General features: G+C 47.7%; 1 long non-coding RNA gene and 1 pseudogene across 1 annotated transcript; one reads left to right on the top strand and one right to left on the bottom strand.

Moving 5' to 3' along the window:
- Positions 1–2,947: 2,947 nt before the first annotated feature.
- LOC132023034 (multiple C2 and transmembrane domain-containing protein 2-like) lies at positions 2,948–4,629 on the bottom strand (annotated as a pseudogene).
- A 421-nt stretch (positions 4,630–5,050) lies between these two features.
- On the top strand, positions 5,051–11,504 carry LOC132023037 (uncharacterized). The gene is made up of 3 exons (XR_009405836.1): positions 5,051–5,441; positions 6,018–6,127; positions 11,220–11,504. It is a non-coding gene; the product is annotated as an uncharacterized LOC132023037 (long non-coding RNA).
- Positions 11,505–11,535: the final 31 nt, after the last annotated feature.

Raw genomic sequence — 11,535 nt, 5'->3', positions numbered from 1 at the left:
CCTCCGCCTCCACCCATCGCCTTGGCCGCGCAGACGGTCTGGGCTCCTGCTGTCCGGTGACCTCCCGTCCCCCCGGTTCGGCCTCACCAGGCCAGCTCTGCCTCTCATCAGTACAGCTGTTTTTAAAGGCTTCTCGACTAGAACAAAACCCCCAAAACCAGAGGAAAAAATAACCCAGTGGTTTTTGGCAGCAGCTGAGGCTCGACGGTCTGTCTGCGTGTGGCCGCCTGTGCCCTTCGGACCGTCCGCTCCCGGTTTCTGGGGCTCACGGTTCTCTCCTGAAAATGCGGGAGTGCCAGGAAAGGATCCCTTTTTCCTTCCTTCCTTCCGTCTTTCCCTTCTTTCTCCCAGTTGCGGTGCTTCCCGCGGTCAGTAACGCTCTTAGTCATTTTAATGATTTGTTGTTTGTTTCAAATGTGTGGAGGTGAACTGAGCTGTGTTCTCGGGTTAAGCGCTTTACATTTCAAAAGATAAGTTTTGGGGGCGCCTGGGCGGCTCAGTGGGTTAAAGCCGCTGCCTGCGGCTCAGGTCATGACCCCTGGGTCCTGGGATCGAGCCCCGCACCGGGCTCCCTGCTCCGTGGAGAGCCTGCTTCCCCCTCTCTGCCTGCTTGTGACCTCTGTCAGATAAAATAAGTAAAATAAAATCTTTTAAAAAAAAGATGTTTTTTTTAATAAGTAAGGCATTTTTTTATTTTTATTTTTTAGACAAGGCTTAATTTTTATTTTTTTGGAGATAATGCTATTGCACACTCACAAGACTGCAGTGTCGTGGGATAAACACCTTTTATATGCACTGGGAAACGTGAAAAAAATGATTTCCAGAAAAATATTAATTATTGAATTACGTGCTTTATGGTGACATTTGCGTTATTGTGGTGGCCTGGCACTAAATCTGCCTGCCCTGGGCCCTGGCGGCAGCACGTGCCCCTCCTCCCTCCGGGCAGGCCCAAGGGTGGGCACAGCTCCCCCTGTTGTTAGCATCTGGGAGTGTCCCTCTGCTTTCTGCTTCCACAGCTCCGGGGAGCCGAGCATCTGTCTGATACGTTGGGCAATTCTCCTGTGTATACACGAGCTACGTTTATCTTGCATATTGTACAAATTGTGTGAACATCATTTCTTTCTTTCTCTCTTTAAAATTGTTCTAAAAATTGGCAGCTTTCTTTACTGTTCTATTACTCCATTACCGCCAAACTGACTAAAAGTGCCTTGTAAACCACCTGGGGGAGGTCTGTTTGCTTGCCATCACTGAAAAACTTTTATTTTCTCTACATAAAATTGAGAAATGTCTAAACATTTAGCAAACAATATCTTAAACAAAAGGAAAAAAATTTTTTAAGTTAACAAAAGGAGAAAAAATTGTACTTTAAACTCTGCTAAGATAATTTATGAATTTAAGGTTAGTCTAATCAAAATTTTATGAAGTTGGAATAGGGAATTGTTGTTTAGGGTTTTCTTTTCCCTAGTTTTTCAAATCAAAATTTATTCAGATAGATACTAATTTACTTGTGCAGATTTCTAATACAAGCTTTTGCGTATGAAAACAGCACACAAAAATGTTCATGCCATAGAAAAATGTTCTTAAAAAATAATGTTGATTATTTTAAATGTTTGTATCCATGCCAAATTTTGATAATTATTAAAGTAACTGGAGATCTTTAACTTAAATCTTTAAAATTTTCTAGTTCTAGAGGGTCTGGTGAAAATAATCCATCTGTAAGAATTACAGGGAATGACACTTTAACAGAAAAATACTATCTGGAAACTATAATGCTAAATCTACTTGAATAAAAGCAATTGTACTATCAAATAACTATCTAACTATCTATCTAAATAATACCTAAACTAAAAAGAGATAAGTCCAAATAACTTTTTTTTTTTTAAGATTTTATTTATTTATTTGACAGAGATCACAAGCAGGCAGAGAGGCAGGCAGAGAGAGAGGAGGAAGCAGGCTCCCCGCTGAGCAGAGAGCCCGATGCGGGGCTCAAACCCAGGACCCTGAGATCATGACCTGAGCCGAAGGCAGAGGCTTCACCCACTGAGCCACCCAGGCGCCCTAAGTCCAAATAACTTTAAAGACAGAAAACACATGCAGATGTTATACTGTGGTTGTGGGAGTTCAGGACGGGCCTGCGGTGAGCTCAGTCAAATCCGCAGGGGTCCCTGGTGGTGTGGCCCAGCTGCCTGGGCCCTCAAGTCCTGGCTCTTCTCCTTCCTGGGGGTGCTGATGATCCAGGGGTTCTCTGACACTTCTGGGCCTCTGTGGGCAGCTGGTGGAGGAGCAGGAGTAAAAGGGCCACTTGGGAAAAGCTGGAACATTTGCCTGTTGTGATCACTTTCTTTCTTTAGCTTCTTGAGGCTTCTCTCGGTCAGCACAGCTGCCATCCAGCTTTCCTGAGCTCTCTTTGCATGGAAGAGGATCCCCTTTTGATAGTGCAAGCTATTTTCCTCCAATTCTCTCCTGGTGTCTTCAGCGATCTCCCTGTAGAAGTCTCGAGTCTGAGACATGGCCTTGATGTTTCTACGTGTGCAGGAAATATTCCACTTAATGTCTGCGCACTGCTCTTCTGCCTCAGACCATTTTCTCTCAACGGGGCTGATGCATTCTTGATATAATTTAGGCAGAGTTTGAAGCTTCTGTTTCAGCTGCTGAATCTCCTCTTCAAGCTGTGAATTTTCACGCTGCAAAGAGGCCTCCTTGGCTTGAAGATCTGTTATTTGTCCCATAAGCTCCTCATTCATTTGCTTTCCTTCCTGCAATTGTCTGGCTAGTTCCTGCTTTTTCCCTTCAGCACTTTGAAGGGACACGTTGGAATCAGCATCATCAGTGACACCCTTCAGATCACCCTCTGACCCGTGGATGGGGCCATCGTCATTTTCTGTTTCCCTCTTTTCCTCGACCTCACAGTTGACATGACCCAAATGATCTCCAAGGTGAGTGGGCCCGGGGAAGGTCTTCAGCAGGTTTTCACCCACCGGTACTAACTGGCTGACTTTCTCGTTCAGGGCCTGCTGGAATCCTGCGTTTGACTGTTCTAGCCTTTCTTTCTCCTGCTCCATTTCTTGGAGTCTCTGCTTCCATCTCGCAGTTTCTTGGGCGAGCCGTTCTGCACTCTGTAGATCAGGAGGGTTTCCATTCAAATCACCCAGGGTTTTCTTCCAAAGCTCTTCTCCATTCTTCTCTGAGGCTTTGAAGATGGGTCTGTCACCAGTCTCTTGAGACGATTTAGGAGGCTGGCCCTTCAGTAACTTTTTCAGAAAGTCAACAGTATTCTGAAGAGACAGCCTACAGTGGTTTGTATTTATTGCTGATAAGTACGAGGTTTTTAAGGTGGGAAGACTGGCCTCCGCCCCGGGCAGACCTCGGGCATCATCAGCTTGTGTCAGCGGTTCCATATTCTCAGTGCCTTTCCCACAGACTTCAGCGGGGGCGAAACACCTTTCGCCTGACAGCTCCACCCTTCTCAAAATGTGTTGTTTCTTCACTGGCAAAACCAGTATCACAGTTTATACCAGGATCTCCCAGGGAAATCCACGGAGACCTGAAACGTGTCTCCAGCGTTCAGAAATCACCAGCGGAGGACCGCACAGGTGGTCTAGGACCAAGTGGAAATGGATCTATGGCAGGCAGGAGGCCATCCACGGCTGTGGAGAGCTCCCTAGCTCTGCCTCCAAAGGCCTGTGTTCTCTGGGTCTCAACTGAAGGCTCAGAACCTTGGGGACGCTCTACCTCTAAGGTAAACAGTTGCCTGACAACCAGAGCACAGCAGTTGCACTGGGGGATGGGGAGGCCAGCCAGCTTCGAGGACACAGTTGCCCTCTCACTTTGCCCACAGCGGTCCCGGATGACCAGGTTCCGGCCTTCCTTCAGGTGGATGGTGAAGAGGTAGGCAAAAGGACTGGGCAGGTTACTCAAGCCATCACTGGCTTCCCCAAACATAGATTGTTCTTCACATTGTTGGGATGTCAGAGAAGCATTCAGATCGCCACTTCGCACAGCTTCTCTGGCTCTTCCAGGGCCCGTCTCCAGCCGGCGTCTTCTGCAGCAGATCCAGGATGCCATTGCTGGAAGGCCTCCTGTCCTCGGCGGGAGAGGCATAGGCTCCTCGGAGTCCGTTTCCACCACACGGAGGTAGCCGGCTTCTTCCTGGCTCCAGTCCAATTCCTCCTCAGACTGTTTCAAGGAGCTACTGCTGCTCTTGGGCAAGATCCCCGCCGTTGACAGGCTGCTGGGCACCGAGGTGTACGATGACTGGGGCCCAGAGTACGGCCTGCCCTCTGGGGCCAAGGCCTCAGCCTCTAAGAGGTCGGGGACAGAGAGGCTGAGGCGGCGGTCCAGGGAACGCCGTGCCTGTAGGTCTAGGGGCTTGTTCCGGTTCTTTTTCACCCTCCTCTTGCTCAGGTTGATTAACAAAGGCCTGGTCCGCTGTTTCAAAGAGCCCCAGACAGACGGTTTATCCTCTGTGGCTGCACGAAGACCCAGGAAGTCACTCCCATGAGAGAGCTCCTCTGTGTGGGACTCAACCGCAGCGGCTCCGGTCCGAGGCCGCGTCCCGGGGGCTGCCCAGGAGCCGGCGCGCCCCTCACCTGCCGGGACCCGCCGCGGCCGCTGCTCGCACGCGCAGAAACAGCCCTTTTTATTTTTTAAAGATTTTTATTTATTTATGTGATACAGAGAGAGATCACAGGTAGGCAGAGAGGCAGGCAGAGAGAAGGGGAAGCAGGCTCCCCAATGAGCAGAGATCATGACCCACGCTGAAGGCAGAGGCTTAACCCACTGAGCCACCCAGACGCCCCTTCTTTTATGAATTTAAAATGTGTTCGTTGTCAGTTTAGAGCGACTAGATAAATAGACTCAAATGAAAATCTTTCGTGATCCCATCAACAGGAGACAGTCACAGTTAATGTTTTGATACATTTCTTGTACTCAGTTGACGTATGTATAATTTTAGTACATCTTATGTATATTTCTTTAACGAAACAAAATTGGGAGTATGCTGTTTGAAGCCATTAGGATATATTACAGATATCTTGTGTTAAGGTCGTCTGTTTTGTTCCGTGGGGGCAGTTTTTTCAGCTGGTCCCTGAGAACTTACCTTCCTTTGGTTTGGTTTGGTTTTGGTTTGTTTTTAGATGGGCTCCACATCCAGTGTGGAGCCCAGTGCGGGGCTTGAATCCATGACCCTGAGATCCAGACCTGAGCCGGGAGCGGGAGTCGGGCACTTACTTAATCAGCTGAGCCATCCGAGTGCCCTCCTTTCTTTTGTGTTTATTCTTAGTTTGCGGTGGTGGCGTTATCTCTGCACAGGGGACTGGGTGGCACCAGTGTTGGAATGGGGCCTTTGCCCACCCTCACCCCCCACTTTTGTTGAAGGGCTGTGACTGCAGGCCTTCGGGGACACCGAGTGGGGCCAGTGGGCTGGATCTGCCACTTCATAGGTATGTCATCTATGTTGGGCAAGTTGCTGAACCTCTGAGCCTTAGGACTTTCTATAATGGGTACTGGATGCATTAAGAAAAAACTCCCAAACAGGGCGCCTGGGTGGCTCAGTGGGTTAAGCATCTGCCTTCCGCTCATGTCATGATCTCAGGGTCCTGGGACCGAGCCCCCTTTTGGACTCCCTGCTCGTCGGGAAGTCTGCTTCTTCCTTTCCCACTCCCCGTGCTTGCGTTCCTTCTCTCTGTGTCTCTGTCAAATAAATAATCATTAAAAAAACAACAAACAGGGCGCCTGGGTGGCTCAGTGGGTTAAGCCGCTGCCTTCGGCTCAGGTCATGATCTCAGGGTCCTGGGATCGAGTCCCGCATCGGGCTCTCTGCTCAGCAGGGAGCCTGCTTCCTCCTCTCTCTCTGCCTGCCTCTCTGCCTCCTTGTGATCTCTGTCTGTCAAATAAATAAATAAAATCTTTAAAAAAAAAACAAAACAACAAACAGTATGATGTATAATACATCTGTCATAGTAAATAATAAATGTTATTTTTTATTATTCTCTACTTTCCCCCTGAAATTCCTTCAGAACCTGATGCTAAGTGGAACTACGCGATGGTGACGATTGTCCCTTCATTCTGGAGACACACGTGAGAGCTGTCACAGGGAGAGCTGCGTGGTACGCAGGAAGCTGCCAAGGTATACAACACTAGCGGTCTGGTTAAATTGGGCCAGTTGTGCAGAGAAGGGTTTAGGCTTCCGTTTGCCGAGAGGACACATGGGAGCCATATAAAACAGCTCAGGAAAAACTTGTCAAAAACTTTCAATTTTCAGGGTGCCTGGGTGGCTCAGTGGTTTAAGCCGCTGCCTTCGGCTCAGGTCATGATCCCAGAGTCCTGGGATCGAGTCCCACATCGGGTTCTCTGCTCAGCAGGGAGCCTGATTCCTCCTCTCTCTCTCTGCCTGCCTCTCTGCCTACATGTAATCTCTCTGTCAAATAGATAAATAAATAATCTAAAAAAAAAAAAAAACTTTCAATTTTCAGAAATGTATTTGTTTAAATTCAGAGTGAGATTGAGTCTACATTTTTCTGAATAACAAATGTCGTTAGAAATAATACCACCACACTGAGGGCTTGTCACACTTGTTCACTTGAAATTCTCAACTCCACGTGTTTTCTATACCAAGTCTACCCCTGGTTTTTTTCCTTTGAGAGGGAGTGGGGAAGGCACAGGGGGAGAAGGAGAGAGAGACTCAAGCAGACACCCCACTGAGCGTGCCTAACTCAGGGCTCAGTCCCAGGATCCCAAGATCGTGACCTGAGCCGAAGGCGAGTTGGATGCTTAACTCACTGTCCCCGCAGGTGCCCCTTAAGTCCACGTCATTTTGATATGATGAGTTTTCTACTCTTGGTAAGTTTTCGTTGAAACCTAAGTAAACTTCACTGAGTAACTTTTGACAACAATTACAAAGTAAATTTTAAAATGACACCGTGAATTAAACATAGTTTTATTTGTCACAGTGCCAGAATGTTTATTATGTGAAATGAAGTGAAAGTATAATGCAAAGCAAATGACATTTGTTGTCGTATATTTTCCTGGTTTGCAGTGTGTGTATACAGCGGGCGGTTGTGTGGATTTGACTTTTTTTTCCAACCACAAAAAGGTTTTTCCTTTTTTTTTTTTAAGATTTTATTTATTTATTTGATAGAGAGAGATCACAAGTAGGCAGAGAGGCAGGCACAGAGAGAGAGAAGCAGGCTCTCCACCTAGCAGAGAGCCCAATGTGGGGCTCGATCCCAGGACCCTGAGATCATGACCTGAGCCGAAGGCAGAGGCTTAACCCACTGAGCCACCCAGGTGCCCCAACCTTTTTTTTTTTAAGATTTTAAAAAATTTTTATTTATTTGACAGAGATCACAAGCAGGCAGAGAGGCAGGCAGAGAGAGGGGGAGGCAGGCTCCCTGATGGATCCCAGGACCCTGAGATCATTGTAACCCACTGAGCCACACAGGTGCTCCTACATATTTTAATAGTTTAATTTATTGACTGTTTTTCTTTTAATTATTGTTTTTGACTTTGTATTATGTATAGGGAAATTTTCCCGCAAATTACACAAATACTGTGGTGGTTTTTTTTTTTTTTTAATTTTATTTATTTGTTAGAGAGAGAGAGATACAGAGCACAAGCACAGGCAGACAGAGTGGCAGGCTAGAGGCAGAGGGAGAAGCAGGCTCCCTGCCGAGCAAGGAGCCGATGTGGGACTCGATCCCAGGACACTGGGATCATGACCTGAGCCCAAGGCAGATGCACAACTGACTGAGCCACCCAGGCGCCCTCCCCCGCCTTTTTAATTAACATATAATGTATTATTTGTTTCAGGGGTACAGGTCAGTGATTCATCAGTCTTTTTTTTTTTTTTTAAGATTTTATTTATTTATTTGACAGACAGAGATCACAAGCAGGCAGAGAGGCAGGCAGAGAGAGAGGGGGAAGCAGGCTCCCTGCTGAGCAGAGAGCCTGATGCAGGGATTGACCCAGGACCCAGAGATCATGACCTGAGCAGAAGGCAGAGGCTTTAACCCACTGAGCCACCCAGGCACCCTTGATTCATCAGTCTTAACATAATACCCAGCGGTCCCCAAAACACATGCCCTCCCCTGTGTCCATCCCCCAGCCCCCCATCTGTCATACCCCTCTCCCCTCCAGCACCCCTCAGTTTGTTTGCTAACAAGGGTCTCTTGTGGTATGTCTCCCTTTTTGGATTTCGTCCTGTTTCATTTTCTTCTCTCTTCCCCTGTGATTCTCTGTCTTGTTTCTCAGATTCTACATATCATTGAGATCACATGATAATTGTCTTTCTCTGATTGACGTAATTTCACTCAGCATAATATATGTCATTGCAAATGGCAAGATTTCCTGGGTTTTTTTTTTTGATGGGTGCGTAGTATTCCATTGTGTGTATATCACATCGTCTTTACCCACTCATCTGCTGATGGACATCTAGGTTCTTTCCACAGTTTGGCTATTGTGGACATTGCTGCTATGAACTTCAGGGTGCCTCACCTCTGTTTTCTTAAGGCATTATTGTGGTTTAAATGAAAATCCATATGGAATTAGTTTGTTGTGAGAGCCTTATTTTCTTTTAAATGTTAATCACTTCTGTTCATTAAACAAGCCAGTTTTACTCATGGCTTTGAAATGCCACATTTGGGGTGCCTTGGGGGGCTCTGTCCATTAAGCGTTTGCTTTCAGCTCAGGTCTTCATCCCAGGGTCCCGGGATTGAGTCCCGCATCAGGTTTCCCGTTTGGGGGGAGTCTGCTTCTCCCTCTCCTTCTGCCCCTCCCCCTGCTTGTGTGCACGGTCTCAAATAAATAACATCTTAAAAAAAAAAAAAAGAAATGCCACATTTATTGTCTGCTAAATTCCAAATTTGAGCTGTAATGCTTCATGCATTTGCATGTCTTATGGAGACAGTGTCAAAAGTTTTTAATTATTTGTACCCGTTAAAATTATGTGGACCTGTTCACATTCATTATTTTGTAATTTTTAAAACAGATTTATGTTATTTGGGAGTGTGCATGTGTGTTGGGGGAGGGGAAGAGGGAGAATCTTCCAGCAGACTCCCTGCTGAGTGCAGAGCAGAGCCTGACTCTTGAGATCACAGCCTGAGCCAACATGAAGAGACAGTCGCTTAACCTGGTAAGCCGCCCAGGTGCCCCAGTTACTGTGTATTTCTAAAAGTGTCCAAGCTCTTCCTGAACATTTTTTCTTCCAGATGAACTTTAGAATTGCTTCTTAAAGAAAACCTTTTTGAGATTATGGTTGGAGTCAACTAAAGATACAAATAATTTGGGGCTGAATTATTTCACTGGGAAGTCTTCCTATCCCAGAGCAAGACCAGATTGTGCGCGTATGAAGCCTCTTTTTACAGTCCCCATTGGTTGTTTCCCTTTCTTTCCAATGGGGCTTACATGTTTCTTGTCCGAAGATAGTCGTACATAATTTGTGTTTTTTTTTCCTTTTCTATTTTAAAGACTTTATTTATTTATTTGACAGAGATCACAAGTAGGCAGAGGGAGAAGGGGAAGCAGGCTCCCTGCTCAGCAGAGACCATGACCTGAGCTAAAGGCAGGGGCTTAACCCACTGAACCACCCAGGTACCCCTGTGGTTTTTTTCTTTGAGAGTAGATTTTATTTGTCATATACATTTTTGCTAAAAATATCCAAACAGAGGGTGCCTGGGTGGCTCAGTCGTTAAGCGTCTGCCTTCGGCTCAGGTCATGATCCCTGGGTCCTGGGATCAAGCCCCGCATCGGGCTCCCTGCTTAGTGGGGAGCCTACTTCTCCCCCTCCCACTCCCCCTGCTTGTGTTCTCTCTCTCTCGCTGTGTCTCTCTCTGTCAAATAAATACATAAATAGATGCAAACAGTTTCCCTATCCCTTAAGATTGGTTGTCTGGGTGTGGTAACGGAGGTCATAGTTTCTTATGTGGCCTGTGTATGTTGCTGAATTTTGCCGTCATGTCCACTGCTGCGGTCATCATTATGGCTAATACCTGCATCGTGCTCCCGTGTCAGCTTCTCTTCTAAGATACGTGTATTTTCACTATCTCAAGGCATTGTTTCTCGTGTAACTCGGAGAAACCTCAGTGTTTCTGAGCTGTTGCTGAAGTTTGAATTGCAGAAAGACATGAAAGGGAAGAAGCACTTGTTCCTTTAGGTGATGTCTGTCAGTATGATTCGGGGGCAGCAGGCCGCTCCTGCGTGTTCCTGTGGAAATGCGGGGACCGGACTTGTGCCTGGAGATGAGCGCTGACTCGAGGATGTACGGCGTGTGTCTGTGCAAACACACGTGCCGAGTTCCGAGCAGAGAGCGCCTTGTGCACAGGACGGAGGAGACACGGTGCTGCGGTCCTGCTGCCCGGCCGCGTGTGTCCCCTCAGAGCCCGCACGTGTCCGGTAACCCGGAGGTTCTGTTAAATGCCTCCTCGGCTTGTCTGTGAGGGTCGAATTATAAAGTGCTCAGAGAAAATTCACATGTTGTCCTTTCTTACTACGAGGAATACTCACTTTCCATTTATTATTTCATTTCCTCCTCAGAATCCCACTGTTTAGTGGACCCAAAGGTCCACTTTATCCTCACAATTTTAGTAAGTAAAAAAATGAGACTTAAAAGCTAAGAAAGGAGCATTTGGCGTAAGGAGGGCCATTACACCATGATTAAAGCATAATCTTCCAGAAATATCCAACCTCTGTATGTCGAACAATATGGCTTTAAACATTGAATGCAAATATTAATATGATTACAAGGTAAAATTCACCAATCTGTAATCTCATTGGGAGATTTTAACACGCTTCCATCAGAAGTTGCTAGAACTGGCTGATGTCAGTTGAGGGCGTTGTGGAAGACTTTCTCTGCCTGGTAGAGATGGAAGTTTGTCTGGTTTTGCCCAAAGCCATGTAGCCAGTGGTGGGAACAGTTGGTTGAAATTCAAGTCTTTTTTTTTTTTTTTTTTTAAAGATTTTATTTATTCATTTATTTGACAGGGAGAGAGAGATCACAAGTAGGCAGAGAGACAGACAGACAGACGGGGAGGGGGAAGCAGGCTCCCTACGGAGCAGAGAGCCCGATGCGGGGCTCGATCCCAGGACCCTGAGATCATGACCGCAGCCGAAGGCAGAGGCTTTAACCCGCGGAGCCCCCAGGCGCCCCTCGAGTCTGTTCTAGTAGAAATCACTGAAGCTCTCCAAGTCCCACCTGTCTGACCTCGAGCTGTGCTCCGTTACAGCGGCGAGCGGCCGATGCCCAGCGTCCGAGCGCGCCGTGCGCGGGTGGCGGAAGGTCTGGATCTGGCTGTCCGCGGTTCCGTCCTTCCGCGCCGGGTCCTGGGCTCCCCCTGGGCCGCCGAGGACCGTGTCCGTCACTCCGAGCCGCAGAGGACCCCGCGCGCCTGGTTCCCGGCCGGCGGGGAGAGATCGAGGTGCGGCCTGAATCCACGCCTCGGGGCGCGCCGCTCCGACGCCCGCGGACCCGACGCCCGCGGACCCGACGCGCGCGGACCCGACGCCCGCGGACCCGACGCGCGCGGACCCGACGCCCGCGGA

The sequence above is a fragment of the Mustela nigripes genome, chromosome 8, assembly GCF_022355385.1.
Source record: "Mustela nigripes isolate SB6536 chromosome 8, MUSNIG.SB6536, whole genome shotgun sequence".
Lineage (NCBI taxonomy): Eukaryota > Metazoa > Chordata > Mammalia > Carnivora > Mustelidae > Mustela > Mustela nigripes.
The sequence above is the reverse complement of the archived record's forward strand: the minus strand, read 5'-3'. Positions and strand labels throughout refer to the sequence as shown.